General features: G+C 52.8%; 1 long non-coding RNA gene across 2 annotated transcripts in view; it reads right to left on the minus strand.

Annotated features, from left to right (window-relative positions):
* LOC307098479 overlaps positions 1-23,193 on the minus strand; it is a 35,419-nt gene extending 12,226 nt beyond the window's left edge. The window contains exons 1-8 of one of the 2 annotated variants that reach the window (XR_013813439.1): positions 23,179-23,193; positions 23,010-23,043; positions 22,539-22,742; positions 19,798-19,902; positions 18,877-19,584; positions 13,499-13,660; positions 13,273-13,413; positions 4,801-4,876 (exon numbers count right to left, since the gene is read on the minus strand). This is a non-coding gene — a long non-coding RNA (uncharacterized lncRNA). Of the gene's footprint in view, positions 1-4,800; positions 4,877-13,272; positions 13,414-13,498; positions 19,585-19,797; positions 19,903-22,538; positions 22,743-23,009; positions 23,044-23,178 lie in introns of both variants that reach the window. The other variant, XR_013813440.1, reaches the window with a different exon arrangement.
* Between the last annotated feature and the right edge of the window lie 659 nt (positions 23,194-23,852).

Below are 23,852 nucleotides of genomic sequence, written 5' to 3' on the forward strand. Positions count from 1 at the left end.
CGTTCATTCTTTCACTCACTCATGCATTTGTCCTTTCTTTCCTTCTTTTACTTATTAGGTCTCCTGTGAAATTGCATTAGTCAAAACCCCATGTGTAAAATGAACCTCACTGGCCCATGTATTTATTTCCCCTTGCAATTTTTCTTCCCTGCATTTAGTCACCTTTTACATTCAGTATTTATTATTTTATTTATATATCTCGATTGCATATATTTTACTGCAGTGGCTGGTGTGGGGGTTTTTTTGGGTTTTTTTGGGGGGGGGGATTTGTGTTGTGTTTTTTTTTTGGCCAGTGTTTCCTCAATTTTTCACTTATTTTTTGAAAGGTGTAATATATTTATCTATTTAAGGAGTATGTATGTAAACCAATTATAATCCCTGTTCAGACAACCTCTTAACTAGCCATTTATCACTTTGGTTTGTTTATTTATTCTTTCCTTTTTTTTTTTATTCTCCTCATTTTCCCTTGCCCTGGACATAGGATTGGATGATCTCATCCATCTTTAGGACTAACGATGACCCATTACCAGCCCCCACAGGGCTTTTCTGTTTGAGACCTACCCATGTTACCTTTTTACAGGGTTTTTTGGTGGGTGTTTTTCCTTCTCTTTCACTTAATTTCATCTTGCTTTCCTTGTCTCTTTAACTCTGATGCATTTTTCTTGCATCTGTTCATGTTTAGGGAACACAGGTGACATGCTCCCAAGAGTGACATGAGTATCCATCCCATGTGCAGCACTGCCCTGGCTGATGCTGGCACAGCCGTTTCTAAGGCAGCCGCTCAGATATCTGTTCATCCTTCCTGTCACTCCTTTATTTCAATATTTATCCTTTTTATCTATGGGCCTCAGGTGCCCAGAATTGGATTAACCATCATCTGTGGTTCCTGGAGCCTTCTCAGCACCTGTCAGGGGGGCGCCCTTTTGCTTGTTAATTTCCTGTACGGGTGCTTTGCTTTAGGGTTTATTTAATTACATCAAGAGCCCAGTTTTTAATCGGTCATAATTTGGGGGTTCAAGATATTGTCTCATTTTTTTGTTCTAGCATGGCCCTCATCTCTCTCATATGTGTGTGTGTGTATACATACATATATACATATATATTCACTTAATGTTTTTTATTGCTTATATTCATCTTGTCATAATTTTCTATGCCTCCCATTCCTTGTTTCCTCAAATCATCACTTCTTATTCATTTATTCACACAGCCATTCCTTTGCTAATTCCTTCTTTCTTTTTAGCCACTTGGGTTTGTTTGTTTTTAGTGTGGAAACTCACTTTTTATTACTAATTATATTTAATGAATATTTGTTCATTATAGTTAAATACTTATCTAGTAAGTGTCTTTCCCCCCGTAAGTCTATTTTAATTTCTTTTCCTACATATTTTTTCTCCCAGTCTTTCCTTTTATTTTCAAACTCTTTTTCTTGCTCTCTCATGGAACACATGGATTTATTCGCTGTGTCTTTTGTGTATGGTATTGTTTTTATTATTTATAAACTTCAGGGCCACAGATTTGAATTAATGTGGAAGATCAGTGTTAAACCAGTCCTCTCTCATACATGTAGTTGTTTGGCCTACTTATTTATTATCTTTCTTACTTCTTTTGTTTATGTTGATTTTTTCCCCGTCTTAATTGGTTTTTCTACCAGTCTTTCATTCTTTCTTACTGCCTTTCATTCTTTTGGAGACCAGGCACCAGGGCTTGGCTGAACCCTAACCCCCTCTGCAACCCCCTCCTCATCAGTCAATGCAAATCTTTTTCCTCATTCTTTCCCTCATTCATGCCTTCATGCATCCATTTAGTCTTTCTACTTAAATTGTTGTTTTTCCGCTTCTGGATGACAGATGCAGCTAATTGGATACATGATAATCTGTAGTCAATGGGTCCTCCCCTCCCTGGCCTCACGGTGGTCCTCCCTTATGTGTGTCAGCTTTGAACTATTTCCTGGGTGGGTGGTTGCCCATGTCAGAAGCACAGATGTGAATTAATCAGTGTTTGGTTCATGCACCCTCATTCTTATTCCTAGAATGGCTCTCTCTTATATACGTATTTATTTATTTGTTACCTAATTACCTTCTTCTTTAGATAATTTTTACATTTCTCTCCAACTTTCATTATTTCTCCCTTTCACTCTCTCATTCTTTCTTTCTTTCTTTCATTCTTGGAGCTCAGCTGCCATGGTCGGCTAAATCCCACTGCCACCTGCAAACACCCACCATGGCCCCCACAGCTCCAGTCTCATTAATTCCTTCTGTGCTTCCTTCAACCACTCATCCATTCATTCTTCCTTCCTGTTTTCTTTCTTTTTATTAGGTATTTACTCCTCTTCTAGTGAATGGGGGGCTCAGATTTGGACCAGTTGTGATCCAATTTGTGAGGGCCCCTCATTACCAGTCCTAGCCTAACCCTCTCCTGAGGATCTACCCACTTGTTCATTTAGTCACTGTCAACTTTTTATTCTTCCTGTCTCTTTTGTTATAGCTTTCTATATCCCCTCTTTCTCACTTGACTTCTTTCATTCTCCTAGAGATTCTGTCCAGAGGGAATTCATGACACACACACACACACACACACACCCGCAACCAACCTCTCATCAGGAGTGCTATGGCCATGCCTCCCCCATCCCACCTTTGTTTCCTTAGGGTCTCCTCTACTTGTTTGTTTATATGCTTATTATTTTATTGACAGTGCTGCAGTTTTAGACTTGGATTCACCCTAACCCTTGATTCGTGACAGTCTTTTACCTCTCCTCTTAGCATCAATACACCCATTAATGTACTTCTGTACCTAACACCTGCTACTTTTTCTTCCCTATTTCTGGACTTGTATTTAGATGTTTTATTTATCCCCTTGTTCTTTCATCATTTCATGTAACGGACCTCAGCTCCCAGGGACTGACGACTCAAAGCCCCTCACACCACATTCCCAACCCAGGGCCGGGTATCTCACTGCTCACTCAGCCATTCTATTTCTCCTTTCTCTTTGGCTTTCTTTCATTTCAGTATTTATTTATTTATATGTACCCAGAGTTAACAAAAACAAAAACAAAAAAACACTCTTGGTTAAAGTTATTTCTCATCTTTGGTCCCCTGAATACTCCTTCCTCTTTAACTATTCTTTTAACTTTCTCTGTTGTTTATTTTTCTATGCCAGGAGCACATACTCGAATTAATCAGCTTAAAATAACCCGACATAGTCCTCCTTATATATTTACTCGTCTCCTAATTTTTAAAAGTTCTATTTCTTCCTTTTCTAAATTTTATTTTGCTTCTTGCCATTTTCTTTCTCCCTTTCAATCACCTGTCCTTTCTCTCCGGCATCTTTCCCACCTGGACGGGTCTCGGAACCTCACCATTGGTTTGTGGGGTTTTCCACAGTAACTTTCTCTTTATTTTAATTTTTACCTTTTTGACAAACAGCTGCACAATAAATGTACGCATGCACATCAGAATTTGGAGGTAAGTGTGCACTGTGAAACCATCACTACAACCTGACCGCCACCTTGAAAAGTCTCCTCTCACCCTTGAATGTATTATTACCATTTATGATAAGCATGCTTTACATAAAATCCACCCCCTTAGCAAGCTTTTACACACACAATACAGGACAGTCACCATTGGTTTATGCATTTCTACTTACTTCTTTCCTTTATTTAGCTTTTATTCTTTTGTTGAAAAACTTTAGGTGCTCTATATTTGAATGACACATATTCCTTGGTCCATGATGACCTGATACCAGTTTGCGTGTGGCCTTATTTACACATTGATTCAGTATTTTATTGACTTACATATTGATCTCCATGCATCACATTGGATCTTGTTCAGCGTACACTCTCATTCTGGCTCGTCGCTTCTTTACCTATTTATTTATTAATTCCTTCATTGAACCAATAAAATCACCATACCTTAAGGCCTTTTTTTTTCCTTACCGAGTTAACCACCAAGACCAAGGTGTGCACAACCCCCAGTCCTTAACACATTCACATGGCAGGAGCAGGCACAGGTATAGTCAAAGTTCGTGTATCCTAGACGCACTGGGGACAGGGCGGGCACTACCCCCGGGCCCTGTGAATGGCTATCCCCCATGAGAAAGCAGTTTCGGGCCCCGGGAGTACACAGAGACACACACGTCGTACACGGTCTCCCCGGCGGGAAACAACAGATATGGAGTTCATTTTTAAATAGGCAGCTTTGTTTGTAGCAATATAAAAATATTTTGGCCTTTCAAGGCAAATACAAAAGGAATGACCCATTACCATTGCTGAGTGTCTCAGTTCTCAACAATAAAGAACTTGAAGAGGTTTAGCCGGACACCGTGAAGACAGAAAATCTGCCCATTCTGTTTTCCAGACATTTCAAGGGGGTGAGCGAGGTCATTGGGGCTGCAAGCCCATTTGAAAGGCAGGTCCCTCGGCCCGAGCTCTTTCAGTGGCCTGCGAAGGCCCCCGGCTCAAAGGGGCACTTCCATCGGAGGCTGCCCTGCAGCACGGAGCCGAAGGGACACTCGGTAATGAAAGGGCCATTCATTTCGGGAGTGAAAGAAATTCTTTTAGGGTCTGGCCCTCGAAGCCGCCTATAGAATTCTTTGCCACAACACAAGAGGCTGGAGGTCCTGCCTTAGAACATGAGCCCCCCAAGGTCCTCATTCCACTCGCTTGCTGGGCACCCACCTCCCTGCCAGCGGACCGGTGCTCAGCGGCCCCTCCCACAAGGCTCGCCGGGCGGTGTGCAGAGCGGCGGCCCCCCACCCTCAGTGACAAGGCCATAGGTGTGTGCGCGCCGCTCTCCGGGAACTTACGATTTTACGGGTGGAGGATGCGGGGGTTGCTTGTCTGAGGTCCCATCCCACGACGAATTCCGGACGATGGCTTCGTCTGGAGAGACAAGGCACTAGTCACTAACTGAATGGAGCAGGGACTCCCCAGTGTCAAGCAAGTATGGACCTGGTGACACCAAGCATCTCTCTTTTCCATACACTGGGTCATGCTCTCACCTGCCTGCCGAGCTCCCCACCCCAACTTCGGCCACAGAGGGAGAGGAGAGGGCAGGGGACAGCATGGAACATGGCTCCTACGGTTGGTGCTACCCATGTACTAAGTTCTGTTTTGTGAAACCCAAAAGTTTAGGGCCCCTGCACAAGTGAGAGCTGAGCTGGACCACAAAAGCGGGCACGGGATGCTCCCTGGAAGGGCATTCTGCCCGGCTGGAAGGGCACAGCGGCCATCAGTGTGCGCTCAGGGAGATGTCAACAGTGCAGCGTGGTGGGCAGGTGACCCGCAGAGCAGCTGGCCCTGGATGACACAGAGAAGGGGGTTGTGGGCGACACTAAGGGTCACGAGGTCTTTAACGGGCAGTGTTCCCTAAAGCCAGGGCACACCCATCATGGGATGAATAGTGACGGTGCCTGGACAGACAGCTTCCCTTCAGGAAGGGAGCACACTTTTTAATCCGCGCCATGAAAAGCCCTGACCAGGCACATCAAGCCTCTGACTCCAAGCATTTGCCTGAAATTGTGAGTTTAAAGAAAGTGAGATGGGTAATGGCAGGCAGGTCATTAGAGCCGTCCCTCAGTATCCACGGGGGATGGGTTCCAGGACCCCCCTCAGATCCTGAAATCCGCGGGTGCTCTGTCCCTCACCTAAAGTGCTGTAGTGTTGGCGTGTCGCCCCTGCACACCCTCCCACGGACTTTAAATCACCTCTGGTTGCTTGCCATGCCTCAGACAGGGTAAAAGCTGTGTAAGTAGTTGTTACAAGGGATTGTTTAGGGAATGGCGACAAGAAGAAAGCCTGTGTGTGTTCAGTACAGACGCAGCCAGCAGCCTCTGTGGGCCTCACGACACAACACACGTTGTCGGCAGCAACGTGACTATCTTCCCAAATATTTTCAATCCACGTTGGGTTGAATTCATGGGTGCAGAACCCACGGATCCAGAGAGCCAACCGTCTATTGGCTCATCGATTGTAACAATGTGCCACACTAATGCAAGATGCTAATGACAGGGGAAAGTGGGGGTGTGGGGGTGAAACGGGAATTCTTTGGATTCACCACTGACTTTTTCTGTAAACCTGAAGCTACTCAGAAGAAACAGTCCCTTCATTACAAATTTTTAAGTGACTGGATTGTGAACACACATTTATCAGCGTCTAGTGAAGGTAAGTAGGTGGGGCCAACAGCTGGTCTGCCATGGCTGAGGTCTGGCCAGGAAGGGAGGTGAGAGGGCGGAGCCCGAGACTGGGGAGAGAATGAGAGGGCGCAGGCTGCCCCTGGCCCTCCAGGGAACCCCAAGGAAGAGGCTCTCGCCAACTGCCCTGCCCTGATGTGAGCCATTGGGGATACCCCTGCTGCCTTCGCCTCTCCATTCCCTGCTGCTTCACTCCCTGGGGCTCCCAACACCCGCATGGGGCACTGGGGATACACCTTTGACCTCTAAACCCTCCTCAAACCTCCTTCCCTGGCCTTGAGCTTCCCAAGCACTGTTTTTCCCTAAGTGGTTGCTTTTTTATCCAAAAAACAAAGACTTTTAAAAATAAGTGCTGATGCCCTAACCGGTTTGGCTGGGTGGATAGAGCGTCGGCCCAGGTGGATTGAAAGGTCCCAGGTTCGATTCCGGTCAAGGGCATGTACCTTGGTTGCGGGCACATCCCCAGTAGGGGGTGTGCAGGAGGCAGCTGATTGATGTTTCTCTCTCATCGATGTTTCTAGCTCTCTATCCCTCTCCCTTCCTCTCTGTAAAAAAATCAATAAAATATATTTTAAAAAATAAATAAATAATAAAAATAAGTGCTGATGAAGAAGTTACAACTCGTGAGTGGCCGAGGGCGGACTGGTTATCTATGGGTCCTGGGACCTCCGTTTGTGGGGGATACCTACCACCTGAGATGTGCCCAGCTCTCCCCAGGAGCCTGAGGCACCTGCGGTGGCCCTGTCACCACCCTCAGGGCCCTAAGAGGACTAAGGGACTCTGGAGCCTGAAACTGCAGCAGGACTGACCACGGGCACGGCCACGGCCACGGCCCCAGGATAGGAGCAGGGAAGTACTTTGGGGGTTGTTCTGGTCTCTTAGGTGGTTTAATGGGACCTGCTTCTGCTGGGGGTGGGGGGACCTTGCGCCCTGAGTTCCTGGTTGCCCCGGGGGGAACTTGCATGCAGATCTCTGGGAAGACGCAGCCCGGGATTTGTCCTAATAACATGGTCAGGGGCTGTCACCTTAACAAACGTTAAGGTGACAGCCCCTGACCATGTTATTAGAGAAGCTGCAGGAAAACTCGAGTTCCCCTTACGGGGTCCAGAGGGACAGCTGTCACACACTGGTGCTGGGAGACCTCACAAAGGGGTGCGCTGAGCTCCGGATCCACCCAGGAAGCGCCGTGGATCCACCCCCTACCTCCTCCCCGGCTTAATGGGGTTAGAACATTCCAGTTCAGCATCCCAAGATTTCTAAACTCACTCTTTTCTGGAGGCACACAGAACCTAAGTGATCTGACCTGTCTTTGGGGACAAATAATTGGATGGTTAGAGCCCGCTCTGAGACGCAGGTCTGTGCAGAACTCATTTCCTGGACCTTTGTGAGGGCCAGGGCCCTGTGCATTATGGGCCCATTTACAAAAATGAGAGCGGTAATTGGAACATCTTTTGAAATCCTGTCCCCTCTCTCTGCCGCCGGCCCCCTCAGCCGCCTCACTCCCCTTGGCGGGTGGTGAAGGATGTTTACATATGCCTCTTCCTGGAATTTCACTCTTTGCTCCAGGAGTGGGCAATTAGAGAGAATTAGGGCCTATTTGGCGTATGGGTACCGTTAATGGATAGAATGGCAGAGGCAGCCTTGGAAAGGCAGTCTGCTGGTCTAATTGAAGCTGGCAATTTTTTGATTCCTTGTTTCAGCTCGCAGGTATTGTAGTAACCAAGGTCACCAAACAAAGCTGCAGCCCACCATGGTAATGACGGGTGCAGCCTGACCGAGGTTTCGGGAGCTGTTTATTAGCGCCCACTGGAGCACAAAGAGATGGCTGGGAATGTTTGCAAAGCTGGGGCTGAGGCAGGCAGCGGCACAGGGCCGGTGGCTGATCCCTTTTCCAGAACTTGCCACCCCGATGGCTTCTTCGGGAAGTTCTCGGCTGAGCGGGCCAGGGTGCCAACTGGGGTGTTGTGTGTTGCCAAGGGTCTCGTGACCCAAAGGCACAGGGTGAGCCGCAGGGGAGGTGTGGCCGCCGCACCCTCCTGGGACTGCAGCCGCGGGCCGGTCTCATTACACAGGGACCGCTCCGCTGCCCAGAGGTTTTCCAGGACTGGCCAGCGGCCCGTACATTTGGAAAAGTGTCCACAAAACGCAATCCTTGCACCACAGTCCCTTGGAGCTAGTGTGGGGCCTGAGCACTATTAGCATCCGTGTTCATGAGAGGCTGACCGGGAGGCCGGCTGCTGGCTGCAACCCCACTGCCGGGCTGGTCGAGCGGAGCCAGCGTCACAACAGGTTCACAGCCAGGCCTGCCACCTGTGCTCTGGTGTGCGTGTCCCTAAAGTACACCTCTGGGAAGGTAATGGAGCAATGATCTCAGCCCCTGACTCTAAAGACCCAGCAAACCAACGAACAGGCCACTGAGGAAGCTGGAAGGGTCCCAAAGCAACAGGGGCACTCAGATAATGGTGACTCGGCACCGCCCCGTTTCACAGGTGGGAACACTGAGTCCCAGAGGACTGGAGACAGGGGCCCCACTATAGCTAGTGCTATGCATAGGCTGGAACCAGGTGTCTTAGGGCTGCTGCCTGACCCTGGGTCCCGAGAAGCTCTCCTCTGACCACCGGGCCAGTCCCAAGTAGCAGGGGTGTGCCTTCCTCCCAGTGCCCAGCAAGGAGACTTGTGGGGGCCCATTCTGGACACTTGGGACCTCCGACCCCTCCCCTGGTAAAACGGGGCCTGGCCTGGCCAATGCTGATGCCCGGGCTTCTTCTTCTGCCTCGCCGATCATGCACACCTGACAGGCTTACTGCCTCACTTTACAGACGGGCAAACTGAGGTCCCGAGGCCAGTGGTCACAAAGACACCAGCCAAGACTGAGACCTGGGACTCCTTCCTCTCTTTCAGGGACTTTGTTCTGGTTCCAAGGGAGGGGACCCAAGCCCTCAGGGCCGTTTGGGGCAATGGTGGCTCTGTTTTCCCTCTATCTCAACAGGTCCCCTTGTTCCGGGCTGTCCCTGCTCCCGGGGTCCCTGCTGACTCTCCCCCATCTTTCCTGATCCCAGCACAGTTCCGTGGATCCCCGGGCTCCCAACCCCAACTTCTTAGCCTGGTAGGAAGGACTCTCTCCACCGGGGGGGTGGCCTCAACAAAGGGCCAGGAGGCAGCAGGAGCCACGCAGCTGCGGCCCTGGACGGCCCTGGACGGCCGGCACAGACATGCGGTCAGCCTTTGGCCCCCGGACTGTCCTCCTTCCCCAACTTTCCATCCTGGAGTTTTGTCCTTGGCCCCATTCTGTCTCTCTGGCTGTCTCTCGGGCGTCGGGCCCAGTTTGATCAAATCCTTGTTTATAGGCACAGCCACTGATTCTTCCTCCTGAGAAACTCGCAAAGAGAAAGCCCTAGAACACGGAGCGCGAGCAGGGCCGGGGTCACGCGGCTGGCATGGCTGGCTAAGCACGCCTTTGTGTAGCCTCTTGTCTGCGTCGCTGAAGACACACACAAGGGCAAGGGAGCCCGCGGGGGCAGCAGCCCCCAGAGGGGACACACACACACTCCCACACCCTCCTCCTCAGGGGAAGGTAATTGAGGTTTTCTTCTTTTCATCGGAAGAAAAGGCACCTTCTATTGAAAGAATGTATTCACAGACCTGGGAAAACTCATCTGCACTCAGCCCTCCCAATTACCCCAGGTGGCTGTTCTCCACGGGGCTCCCCCACATTCCTTTCTGCCCGCGCCTTTGTTCCCAGCTGAAGCGGCCCTGGGAGCTCCCAGGCTAAGAGTCTCCTCCTTAAGCCCCTGCCAAAGACCCTATTCACTGCGCAGAGGCGACGCCAAGCAAAAGGTGGTGGGGAGCCTTCCTTGGCCCCGACCCCCAGGGTGGGGGATTTAAGAAGTCTCCATCTGGATTTTTTTCTAAGCCCAAAGAAATTGGAGAGCAATTAAGAGAGTCATGTCTATACCCTCCGCCATCCTTTCCCTTAATTAACTCCTCTCTCACACACATCCCCCCAAGGTGGGGCCACCCCCGGCCTCAGCCACCCAGCACCTGCTCTGCTCACTGGTCCCCATGACCAGCCAGGACTTAGGCGGGCAGGGGGGCCGAGAAGACAATTAGAGACATATCTGGAGACTTTCTAATCACACTGAGCTCCCCCAACAACGGCTCGAGCGATCCCTTTTCCAATGAAGACTGGAATCTGGGTCCAAGTGTCTAATAGGCACTAGGGAGGCGCTAGAAATTGCAGGGTGTCTGGGCACCTCAACGGTGCACCTCTGAGGTATGGGGCAGCTTGCCTTGGCAAAAGTAGGGGGTCCCCCCACCTCTATTGGACCCAAAGGAACTTGGGACCCCTCTCCCTGTCCTGTCCTGTCCTACTGCGGTGCCTGGGTACCCAGGAGGTACTGTTGAGGACTCCCTTCCTTCGTACCTTTCCTGACTCTGAAACCCTGAGCCGACGCTGCTGGTTTCTACATTGGCCATGGCCCTGTAACCCCATGGGACCTTAATTTGGGTCAGTTCTGTGTAAGGCCACCTTCCTCTTTTTTTTTCTTTTTTTTCCCCAAGGGAAAAGTGTGTAAATTCTATGTAAAGCCGCCTTCCTCTTTTCAAGGAAAAATTCATTAGCAAGCTCATTAGAGACAGACAGATTCGTCTTTGCTTTCTGGAAGTCAGACCACACATAAAAAACACGTCTACGTTTCGGCGTGTACATGGATGAATAAGAAACACATGCATCGAGCTGCCCTTGGTCTTGCCAGGTTTTGACATTCCTTGGAGAAATGTGCTGGGAGAAACATTTGGGGTTTGAATCACAAGTCAGGAGGCACAAGGGCAGGGACCCCGCAGGCTGCCATCAGAGCAAACCTGCAGGTGGGCAACCTGGGGGGCAGGGGTGCCAAGAGGGAGCACCTTCTTCCTCTCCACGAGTATAGAGGCTGAGGGACACAGGGGCCCCTCTGCCTTGCACCCTGGGGAGGCAGGCGGGGCGGGAGGGCCAGCTTCCAGACAAGACCACCACCTCTTCCCCGACATCGGTGCCCATCCGGAAGCATCCGGGTAGAAGCAGACCCCGGAGAACAGCTTAGTAAAAGGACAAAATGGCCAGAAAACCGCCACCCACCACAGTGACAGAGTCTCCTCTGGCTGTTCAGGGTCTCACTTCTACTCCTTACTGCTCAAGGATGGACCGATCCACCGAAAAAGAAGTCTCCTGAAAACATTTTCTGACACTTAACAATGGCCCTTCTGCCATTCCTGGGATGACTGGGGTGCAAGGCTGGTTTACAATAGGTTCAGCTTCTTTAATTGAGAATTTGATCGATTATTATCTATTCTGTGCTTATGCCACACGAACCCCAGAATGTGTATTTGCCTGGAATTGGCCATTCACAAGTGTACCTGAAATACAGGCGGGCCCAAAGCCCGACCACCCCAAACTACGGAGCAGGGTGAGGGGCAAAGTCGGGAACTGGCTGGGCACTTGCTCTCACCTCGACTCTGCCCCTCAGCTCAGCCCACCTTGAAGGAGTCCTGAGATGGCCCTAAGGAAGAGTCTAGAAGCCCTGGGCATCCGGCTCAGACTAGCCCCACGGATCTCTCCGGTAAGCTCCGGCTCGAACCCCCCAGGAGTTCTGTGTAAAGTTCCCGCCCAGCCTGCCTTCCTCAGCACCGTGTTTGCAGGTGGCTTGGCAAATGCCAGCTGCGGAGTAAATATCACAGGGCACAGTCTTCCTGGGGCTCCTCCCTGGGCTTAGCCCTGGGCACACACACACCCCACCTCTCTCCAGCCTGCCGGGCTCCCCCAGGAGTGAGAACAAGCACACGCAGGCAGCAGTGCCCACGTCCGCACCCCTCGGCCCCTCTCTGCCTACACCGATGTGTTTTATTTCAATATCCGCACCCCATTTCCATTTTGGGGAGGAGGCGGGGCTGTGAAGGAGCTGCTCTGAAAATGCCCTCAAAAAAAAAAAAAAAAAAGCATTGTGGGTGCTGGGTGGGACCCCAAGGACCCCCCTCAAATAGGAGGGAGTGTTGGCATCTGGGGGGACCGAATCGGATTCACCCTGGCCTACAGGTCTCCCTCATCTCCCAGCTGGACGCCTGGCAGTCTGTGCCCATGGTTCACCCAGCAGCTCAGCCACTCCCCAGGACAGCCCCACTGGGCTGCCACCTCTGAAAACCCCCCCGTGTCCCTCCACGGGGCTCAGGCTTCACCCCCTCCTGAACTCAGTCACCGGGACCCCAGAAAGGAGGGTGCCGGCCGCGAAGCCTCTTCTCTTCCTGTCACCTTGCTTAGCTGTCCCCATCACCGCGTGGGGCCTCCCAGGACACCCAAGTGGACCCTCTGGGCCTGAAGGCAAACCTCGCCTCCGACACCGCAGAGGGACCCCCGCCCTGCGCGCCCAGGCGGCGGCATGAACGAGCGAACCGCGGAGAAACGGGTGCCGCCCGGGCGGGTGTGTGGCTGCCAGCCCGCTTTCTTCTCCTTCCCCACCATCACTGATTGCGTGTAAACAAACACAAACATTCCCATCTCGCTGCGATTTCGGGGGGAAGGAAAAGAGGCCAAGAGAAGAACTCACTCAAAACCACTATTTGATTAAAGGACATTATCAAAGCCTCGTGTGCGAGGAGCCGGCATTCTCTCGGGGACTGAGGTTGCCATGGCTTGGGGCAGAAATGTTTTTCTAGCTGCGGAGCAGACAGGCATTTCTACCGCCACGTCTCCAAACGCAGGGGGGGGGGGGGGGGGTGCTCGAGAGAGCAGATGCACCCGTATTCATCTCATGAGCATGCTCAGTGAGGCTTCGCTGAGGACCTATTATGTGCCTGACCCACGCCAGTTCTCGGGGCCCAGACCAGAGCTGGACGCTCCTCACTTACCGTACAGGCGGGCCCACGGCATCCGGTCAACCAGGGCGGCCCCGTCACACGCTGGCTTGGTGGGGCTCCAGGCAGCAGCCAGATTCCCAGGCCCCGAGTTGGAGTAGAAGGTAGTGACCCCCCCGCCCCACAAGCTAAATGTGTACATTCTTGAATGTGAGGTGGACTTAATGAAATCTTGGTGTTTCAAGAAAGCAAAACACTCACCCCAAACCAGGACGGAGGTGAGAGGCTGGGCGCGGGGTGCCACGCAGCTGTTGGGAAGGAGGGCTTGGTCCAGGGCGGGGTCCTCGGGGGCTCTTCTGCCTCTTCCATCAGTTCTTCAGCTGACCCGGCCCCGGGTCAACCCTGGGGAGGGACAGAAAGTTAGAATACAGCGAGGCCAGCACCCCAGAAAAGCCCCACTTCAAGAACAGGCAGAGCCCAGTCTCACCAGAAGTCTGGGTTCCGGTGGAGGGAGGTGGCTCGTGGGAATGAGCAGTGATGGGAAAAGCCAAAAGCCTGGGTGGCAGCTCCCAAACCAACTGGAGACTTGGGGTGACGTGGGGTGAGCAGGGCCAGGGACTCCCAGGGGCGGGGCAGGCCATGGGATCACCTGCTCGGGTACAACAAGGGATCTGTGAGGGGAGGAGGCAGGACCGAAGGTCACGCAGACCCTGGGCGGCCAGGCAAAGGGGAGAAGGCACCTGAGGATGTTTGCGGGAGGTAGCATGCCAGCAGGGGCTTGTCCCATAGGCCCTGGGGGCCTGTGGGCAACCTGGGCAGGAGGGAGAAATGGCTCCTTGGGCTGTGGAGTGTCTGGACCCAGCAGCAGGGCCAGAGGACGCAGGTGAAAGGTGGGGGACGGAGCAGCAGGGGCAGGTCGCCACCCTGTAAGACAGAGGGCTGGGCACAGGGTCATGAGCCGGGGGAGTCGGGCACAGAGAAGGGGGAAAGCAGAGCTCCAAGTGGGCAACAGGCCAGGGGAGGAGCCGCCAGGTAGGGCAGACAGGTAGGCAGCCAAGCAGAGGCAGAGCCCACAAGGCTCCCTGGAGGTTCCCAGCCACTTGTCCTCTGCATAGGACCTTCTCCGGCCAAAGACAGGAGCTAGACTTAGCCCCAGGCGGGAGGCAGGTATCATGGAGGGAGGGGTCCAGCTCATGGACCCCCAACTCAAGAGGGAGACCGTGTGGCCAGAGCCCAAGGGTACACATACCACATTCCGGGGTGCATAACAGCCGTCAGCATTCAGCTACGGGCTGAGTGGGGGAGGCAGAGAGGGCAGGAGGGGCTGGCCACGAAAAGGTCACCGGCCAAGTGGCCCTAAGGCAAACCAGGCCAGCCCCTCGCACAGTCCCGCTGTCCTGCCTTCTACAGAGCAGTCGCTGCGCCAGTGCTGGGGGGCCCAAGGCCGCCCTCGGCAGCGACACCCCCCCGGCCCGCTCTCCTGAGGGCAGAGGCCATCAAGGGACTGGCTAGCGTGGCGGGTGCTCAGGCCGGGCCGGGCTATGGGCTAGCTCAGTAATGATCAACTGTTGGATGAAGGTTGGCCGCGTGAGTGAATGAAGGGGCAAGACCGGCAAGGCCCCTGCTCAAGTGGGGGGTGCCCGCCCCTCCCTAAATTGAAACCCACTCTCCACCCTTTCGACTCCTAGCGTCCCAACAACTCTTCTAGCAGCCGAGGTCCTTCGTTGACTCACCTGCCCAAACAAACAACATCCCACATACTTTTACTGAGCCCCACGTGTGCCAGGCGGGTGCTGGGACACCCAAAGGAGGTGTGGGCTGGCCTAGGGCACCCCCCAGAACACGGGGTTAGGAAGTGGCAGTGGAGGGGTGAGGGAAGAGAGAGAAGGTGGCATGAAGAACAGAGGTGGGAACAAAACAGAAAACCAGAGCTGAGAATAGCTGGAGAAGGGGGAGTGTCTCTGGGTCCTACTCATCCTCTAGTATCCCACCTGGTTAAATCCTCCTCCTCCATCAACAGAGCCAAGGTTGACTTAAGGAGGGATGTGAAGAGTGGGCTCTGGAGATCAAGGGTCAACCCAGGAAGTCACCCAAGACCTCTGAGCTGGAGGAGTGGGACGAAGGGTCCCACTGCACCCCCACACTCAAGGGAGCCATGAGCTCGGACCCCTCTGCTGGTGAACACAGAAAAGCTCAAGACCAGGTGGCCCAGACAGTCGGGGCTCCAGGAATAACACAAACCCCCAAGATCCTAGCCAACTAATGCCTTCCACCCCTCCTCAGGTGCTCAATATTGGTGACCTTGGGCTTGTATGTTAGTTATCAGTATGAATTTGAGGTGGGAAGAGTTCTCTGGATTTTTTTTCCCCCCTATTTAAAATGCACCCTCTCGCTTGTTTTCTTGCCCCAAGTACCCCACTTCCCCTTAGTTCTTTTCCATTTGGCTGTAGGTCTGGCCAGAGTCTGAAGTGGAATTGAAGTAATCTGATTTAACTGCTTGATCTACCTGGGGGTGGGAAATGTCCAGAAATTGAGACACACAGGGCAAGTTTCAGGCTCTGGCCATACCTGCTGACATTAACGGGAAGGGGGAGTTCAAGTATCAGGATAGAAGGGGGTTCAGGTGGGACGCAGGACGTATGAGAGGGGATAGGACAGGTTCTGGTGCAAAATCTATCAAGTCCCCTGGACAATCCTCTGGTGCTCTGAACCTCACTCTCCTCAGAATGCGGGACCAAAATGTGAACCCCAAACCATGCCCTTCCAGGGGGTGTGTGCCTTTGTGATCCCACGGGTCCTACACCTGTGACGTGGCATGCTTTTCGTGTCCAATGGATGCTGAAACAAGTGAGGTGCATGCTGGGAGTGTGAGAGTGCATCCCACAGGCAGGCAGCCCCTGGCCCAGCGCAGCTGCCTGCCGGCCAACAAAGAAACTTTCTGCAAAGCAGCCCCGTCCCCACAGCCGCCTTCCCCGGTCAGCCCCGCTCAATGGGCCTCGCCAAGGCTTAAATGAGGAGCAAAGGAAACCTGGGCCCCGGCCCCGAAATTACAAGCGTGGCCTTGGGACCATCGCCTCTGCCCTGCAGACGCCGGTTCACCTCATTATGATAATCAGCGTGTTTTTCCTTCACAGACAAAGAAGGCTCCTTATGAGGAACACTGGAGCCCAGCAGCTCCCTCATTAGCGTCTGCAGCCTCTTCCTTGACAGGGTCCAAGACTAGCCCTGGGTTCATTAAGGGAAAAGGGCGGAAAGTGCAAGGAAACTGAAAAACACAGCTGGGGGGAGGGGAAGGGCTCTTTCTGTTGGCCATTCATTCATTGAAAGACCATGTGTACCTTCAGGACCTAATCACCAGCAAAGGGGCCAGGGAGGGTTTAACCAGGATGAAGGCGGTAAAGAGGTTAAACTTGATAGGAGTTAAAACCCCAAAACGGGGCAATTTGATTTGAAAGCTTCCTGGGACTTGTCACTTGGATCATTAATTTAAAGCCTTTTTCCTGTTTATTTTAGCCCAACCCCGACACTAGAGGAAACCTTTCCCTAGATGTTGTTTTCCGTCGATGTTAATATTTTCTAAGTCCCCTTCCCTGCTTCATTGTCTTGGGTGCCTTTTCTCATTCTTTTCTTTCTCTCCCCACCCCTCCCCCCTCCCTGCCCCTCCACTTCTTTCTTCTCTCTATGGTCCTCCCCGTGGGAACGCTACCTGTAAGAAAATCTGACGGTGACTCTAATTGAATTTTCTCACCAATACTTTAATGACCTTATTTCAAGTCCCTCAAATAGTGTCTGGTTCTTACCTGCAAGATAGTTCGCCGGACCTGCCAAGTGAACGTTATTAATTCTATTTTTTAACTGCGAAAAAGTGGCTTGGAAAAACTGACCTACCGCAGGGCCTCAGCTTAACTAGGTGGGTTAGCTAGGACTCAGCTTCAAGGGGAGAGGGTGAGAGGCAAGTTCCAGAAGTTCGGAGCCCTGGCTATGTGAGGTCCTTGGCTGGAGCAGGTGTCCCCGTGGAGTCTAGAGGGAGTGCGTGTCAATACGTGTGAACCAGGGCCCAAGAGCCACATGAGAGGAAGACTGGAAATGTGTCCGTGTGTCCGTGAGCTGGAAACTGTCCAGGTTTAAGCTACAGAAAAGTCATTACCTTAGTGAAGGCCGCGCGGCGGCGTAGAGAAGGCAGGAAGCAGTGGGTTGAAGAGGAAATTGGAGGTGAGGAAGGAAGACAGCAGGTGGAGACAGGCCTTTGGAGAGGCTTGGCTGCGAAAGGAAAGAGAGAGACGGTAGTGGCCGGACAGGCGGACAGGAGGAGCTGGAGGCTCAGGCTGCGGAGAGAGCAGTTAGGAAGCTGGAGGGGGTCACTGGAGGCTGGAGGTGAGACAGGGGTGACCAGTGCAGAGGACACCTCTTCTTGTACATCGCAAGAGGCAAGGGGGGTGCAAATGTGTGTGGACCCCAATCTGAAGGGCCCCTTGACGGCCTCGGATCCCCTGGGAGGCGGTCGGCCAGCCCCGGGTCGGGACAGGGAGTTGTGAGGTTCAAATGAATTGACAATTGCAAAAAGGCCTTTGCAAACGGCAAAGGGAGACTTAAATGTTCACTGTGTTTACTCGCTGGTAGTGAGTGGGAGGCTTGAGTTCACAGCCCACTCAAATCTCACTGGGGCCTGGATTTCACTGACCATAAATTATGCGTCCTTACATTAAGGATGTAAAAAGCAGTGGCAAAAGCCCCTGGAAGACAAAAGGTTCCCTCCTAATAGCCTGGATTAACTCAAAGCAGGTCTCCGCCCACTTCATTCGTCACCTTCCAAGACACCCTTCCACCTTCATTTGCCATCTAATCCAATCAGGCCCTTTCAGAGGCCCGGGAGCTATTGTCTACACCAAGCTGGGCTCCTCAAAGCGGCCTGAGTTGTTTTTGTCTTGTCTGGACAAAACTGCTTGGCTTAAAAGGGGACGAAAAAAAGTGCTGGTCAAATGAGGACCCCAATTAGCTTCCAAGAGACTGTTTGCATCATCTTTGTGTCACGTACCAGGCCTGGTGTGCTGGGCATATTGTCGGTGTTCAGAAAAGGTTTGTTGAAGTAATTCTGGTTTTATTCATTTTGAAATTTATTTATTGAGCGCACACACTCACAGCACCTACTGGGTGCTAGCCCAATTATGAGGGCTGGGCATGCGAACAATCCGCGTGTTAAGGACCTTGCAATTGCCACAGCAATTTACAAAGCACTTTCATAGCAGTTACATCATTTGGTCTTCAAAAGCACCGTGTGGGGTAGATAAAGGCGGGTGGGTTTTTTTATTTTTAATCCTCATTTAGACCATGAAAGGAACTGAGACCTGGAGAAGTTAAGCGACTTGTGTAAGGTCACACCATTATTGAGGTGGAGCCAGCACATGGTAGCAGCATTGGGGCCACCCAGACCCCCAAGACCACCCTAGGCAGCTGGGATTTCAAGCAGACTGTCCCGCTGTCAAATGCTTGATTCGAAATCAAGAGCTCTTAGTCTAACTCTGGGCCAGGGGGGTAAGAGGTAGCTACAATGTCACCCAGGGTCCAACTCTAGACCCCTCGTCTTGCCAGCAGTATGACAAAATACTTACGTTCCTCCAGCCTCAGTGCCTCACTGTAAATGTGAATAAATCCTGTCCCCTAGAAGGGGCGTTCAATCCCCACCCGCCTTTATAAAATGACTCAAGTCAAGGCCAAATTCATTCTTATCTGTAAATGATCATCACCTATATGTCTGACATAGAAATAACATATTCAGAGATCACAGAAAGTGCTCTGGAAATGACTGCATGCATCATTGATGTTCCTGTTCAAGTCAGCCCATCACCCTTCTTGGTGGCGCCCTACCTGTGCGGGAGAGCCCCGTGGACAGGGGCTGTCGGAGTGCTGTGGAAAATAAACAAGAGACGTAAGACAAGTGACACTGGTGGGGATGGACTGACCTATCCAACTTCCAACAAATGTTTGCTGAACACCTCCTCTATGCCCAGCCCTGCCCCAGGCTAATTTGGCTCATTTAATACTCACAACAACCCTAGGAGGTTGCTCTTCTCATCACCATTCCCCCCGAAAGAACAGGGAGATCCCCAAAGAGGCAGGGATGCCCATGACGTCAGGGCTCATGCTCATTCCAGAAGCCCACCACGGCTTTGGAATTGCCAGTGATTTGCTGGCGGAGCCCTTGGCCCAGGTCCCCCTCCTGAGAATTTCCCAAAGGGATCCTTCTATTCAGGACATCGTACGGGCAACAATAGGGTCAGCTGAGAAAAACTGACACCTTCTTGGGGAGGGAAACACTCCAGGTCGCTGGCATATTAACACAAGCAGAGACTTACAGGAAAGTATTCATAGCAATAGGCACAAGCATAGCAAAGGTCAGGGGTTAATGTCCAATGCCCCCTCACTAGGGCATTGGATTAAGTCTTTAGCCAAGAGGAACAGCGGGTTGGTCAGTTCTGGTCCTCTTCGGCCTCAGTGGTCCTGGTCCTGGGGGGTCTCTGCCAGTGGCTGCTTGGTATGCTGGTGGGATCCAAAAATGGGTGCTCCTGATGTCTTCTGCAATTGATCAAAGGTTAAAGGAACCACTTAAAAGCCCAATTCTAGGTACTAATTAAAATTTAAATGAGTTAATTATAACTAAAACTAATTAGGTAAAATTTAAAATTGTCCTTTAATTGCTCATGGGTCAGGGGGTAGTGGGAGGAGTGTGGCAGGGGTGGATTTGGCCGCCATGTTGTACATAAGCCACCACAAGAAGGGGTTGCATACCATAAGGTGGAGATGAGCAGCAAGCACCTTGGCAGCAGCTGGGCATCAACAGGTGGTCCTTGAAGACAAGGAGGTGAATGGTGATGTCATCCCTGAAGAGAGAACCTATGGCATGGGAGGGGGCCAGATTAGAAACCATCTTGATGACCTCTAATGGCCAGCGAGGGAACAGCAGAGAGAGGGAGGGGGCAGTCAGAGGGAAAGGAGGGGGTTGTGGAAGAGAAAGGAGGAGGGAGGGGTGAGGAGGGAAGAGGGAGGGGTGAGGAGGGAAGAGGGAGGGGTACAGAGAGAGGAAGGAATCAGAGAGAGGAGGGGTAAAAGGGAGGATGAGGGAAACGGGAGGGGAGGGGGAAGGGGAGAAATGGGAGGGGTCAGAGAGATGGGAGAAATAGGAGGGGGAGGAGGGAGAGCAGAAATGGGAGGGGAGGAGGGAGAGAAGTGGAAGGGGAGGAGGGAGAGAAGTGGGAGGGGGTAAGGAGGACTTGATTGACAGGACACAAGTGTTAACTGTGTGCGCACGCGCAAACTCAAGCCCGGTTTGGCGGGCTGAGAACATTTGCAGGCACAGACCGCTAGGGGCGCACAGTCAGCTCCAGAGCCCAAGAGCACAGCCACCTGCGGAGGGCGCCTCTCGCCCCTCCCCTGCCTGGCCCGCAGCTGCCAGGGCAACAGCTGGCATAGGATGGGCGGGAGAGCGCCCAACAGGTCTCCGGCTAGGAGGGTGGGCACAGCCCACCCCAGCTCATCACACAAGACCACTGAGTCCCCTAAAACGCAGGCACGCCATCACCAGCCAGAATCCACCTGTAGACATGCGGCAGCACCCCCACGCAATCGCCCAGAGGGCCTTCGGTGCCTCGCAGCGGTGGGGGTCACCAAAGAGACATGAGGATATCAAAAAAACACTCGCCAGAAGGGCCTTTCCAGAACATGATTCCACTTTTAATAAGTAAAAACACAGAAAGCTTGGCCCCGACCTTCGGTAAGTCCAATTAAACAAATTAAAACGTAAAAGACCCGGTTCTCAATACAACACTTTCACTCATTTCAGTGGTCTCTGGACACATGATACAAAATACGCTATTGCTACAAAATAATATAAAGGCGGCCAAAACCACCGAAACTCATCCAAACCACCATTGCGCTCCCCCCCCCCCCCCCCCCAATCTAGCCTCCCTTCTCCACAGCAAGAATTCCAAGACCCCGCACGATGGCGCCTAATTGACTACTGCATGGCCTCTTCATCCTGCTCAAGTGAGCCACACCTTCCTGAGATCCTCAAACCGAAAAACCAAATGAAATAAACTAATCCGCGTCCACGCATCTCCACGACCCCCAAGTCACGCAACCAGTGTGGATCAGGGCATCTCCGCCCAGCGCGAACCCTGCAGCCGTTCCCAGTGAACCTAGGCGTCTTAAAACATTTCCCCCTTAGGTAATGAATACAGAATTCTCCAGAAAATCTCACGCCTGACCCCCTCCAGCAGAAGAACAAAGGCCACCTCCCCTCCCCACCCCGCCCCCCAAAATTCCGCAGTGCCACCAGCGCCCTCTGGCGGCCATCAAGAAAACATTCCAGAAACCTGCCACGTAGCAACCCGCTAGCGCCCCCCCACTCACGCACACACACACACACACACCACACACACTCACACACACACACACACACACACACAGCCCGCCATCCCGGAGTGGGGAGGGGGTGGTATGGGGGGGCTTGACAGGGACAAAGGAAATGGCAAACGGAGACTTGATCAAAAATCAAAAGCCCGCAACATGTCAGAATCTCCCCGAGACCATCACGCAATGCAGAAAGGACCCTCCGACCCCCAATTCCCAGCTCCCCGCGCCCAGACCTCCCAAACACACCCCCTTTTCTGGTTTTTCGCTCTTCCCTCTTGCTTCCCAGACCCAAGGACACAGCCTTCTCCCCACGCCATCCCACCCCCCTTTTCTACTCTGCCAGTACCCCCAATTCCTTGGCCCTCCCTCCCATCCGCCCTTCCTACAGAACTGGTCATCGGGGTCTTCTGGCAGGTTTTCACTTGGGCGCCATCTCTCTCTACCGTTAACGAGGAGGTTCATCGGCGTGAAGCCAGATGATAGCGGTTAGACATTTTACTCTTAATTTTTTTTTTTTTTTCACCAAAGCGGGCCCTGCACTAAATCTGTGTGCTTGCATCGGGAATCCCTGACGGGTAAGAACCTCGACTCCTCACGCCCACAGGCCACCAACATGCTAACCAGAAACTGGGGGGTGTGGGAGGACTATGCCCAGGAGACCTTTCTCCTCGGGTGCTTTCCCCCCTAATCCGCGGGGCATGCAGAATGCGTCGGCCGCCATGTCTCCCACCCTTGGTGGTTCTAAAGGTAGCTTTAAACACAGAAAATCGGGGTTTTGGACCCCGGTGACTACGGGACACTGGATCCCGATATCGGGTTGGGTCCGATTCCTCCCACTCCTCTTCATTTCAGCCCCCACCACCCTGCCTACCCTCATCAACTGGACGAAAATGGGGCCCTGATCCCCCCCCACCTCCCCCCAAAAAAAAATGTGCCTCGAGATTTCCCTTCCTGACAGCATTTTGTTGCCGATGCTCGGGACCAGGCGAGGTGGCCACCTTGAAGAGGAGGTCCCGGCGGTTGTCCTTCGGCGTGTCCAGGAGGACAGAGGCCGACCCGGACGAGGGTGTAGCCTGTATTTTGCACATCCTTTCCGCCAAGGATGGCCAACCACTCACCTGGCGCGGAGGTCCTCGCGTGGGCGCCCCGGGTTCTTCGGAGGAGCTGCGGCCCAGGCCAGCGAGCCAAGGCGCGCTCCATCCAGCTCTTCGCCGTCTGCGCTAGGGGCTGGCTGGGTGGGGTTTATATGGAGGCGCAGAAGGGGTGGTCTCTGACGTCAGCGCATTCTGCTGCAATGCGCTCATTTCTCCAAAAGCGATTGGCTGGAAAAATGAGCCCCCCAGATTCTATGACAAATTGCTCTAGCCGCACCCAGATTGCAGCAAAGAAGGGAGGAAAAAATTCTGCCGCAGTGCCCCTCGCCGCCATGACCAACACCCAAGGCTCACTGGTGTTTTTTCCCTCCACGAGCCCCGCTCGCCACCGGGGCCGTTGGTGGGCACCGTTTTCTGAGAGAAGGGGGCCAGGGGCATTTTTTTCCCGGGTGGGCCGAGGGTGAAGCTGGGCTCCAGGGGTAGCGGGTCACGCACCTGGCTTTTTCCGAACCTCGATGAGAGAAGGCATCTTAGGGGAAGAAAAGGATGCTGTCTGCGTATTGTCCCGGAAAATAAAACCCCGGGCAAGATAAACCGACTCCCACATGGAAATCGGCGCCTGTCACCCCCTGTTAGCCCACCCACCCATTTTCTGATGGGTTACCTTGGACACGGAACACTAGGCACAGCACCTTCGACTCAGAAAAATAAAATAAAAATAAATAAATAAACCAAAAGAGGGAGAGAAAAAAAGAAAAACACAAAAAACGGGTTTTGAGTCCAGGCTCTGCTGCTTTACAACCCGTGTACCCAGAACCCTGCAGTACCCCCTCCTCTGCTAGGGGGCCCGTTTCTCCACGTTATCGAGGCGGTACCCCCTAACGGGATTGTAATAAGGATCTACGCATGAGCTTTGTCCCTCTAGGGACAGTACTTTTCGAGGTCTGTGTCCCACCTGGAGGTGAATGGGGTCCCCCTTCCCCCCCCAAAAAAAATTGAGGTGATTTGCCCACACGTTCACTTTGGAAAGCAGCCCCCCCACTCCCCTGCACCGCCCCGGGGAGACGGGCAGTGACACATGTTGCCGCAGAGCCGGGCTGCGCGGCCTCGCGCCGGGACCTGGCACCCGAGATCCGATCCCTAACAGGTGGCGCTCTCGGCAGCTCCGCCGGGCACCGAGGGGCAGGGCGGGCAGGGCCGTCAATCAAATGTCCTCCCGCAGAGGTCACAATGCTGTTGAAAGGGACTAAGGATCTATCTTAGGGTGACAGGTGGGTGCCAGCCGGGAGGGCAAGGATGAAGCGCCTGGTGACAGAAGAGGGGTGAGAATGAGTGATG

The sequence above is a fragment of the Cnephaeus nilssonii genome (assembly GCF_951640355.1).
Source record: "Cnephaeus nilssonii genome assembly, chromosome: 4".
In the NCBI taxonomy this organism is placed as follows: domain Eukaryota; kingdom Metazoa; phylum Chordata; class Mammalia; order Chiroptera; family Vespertilionidae; genus Cnephaeus; species Cnephaeus nilssonii.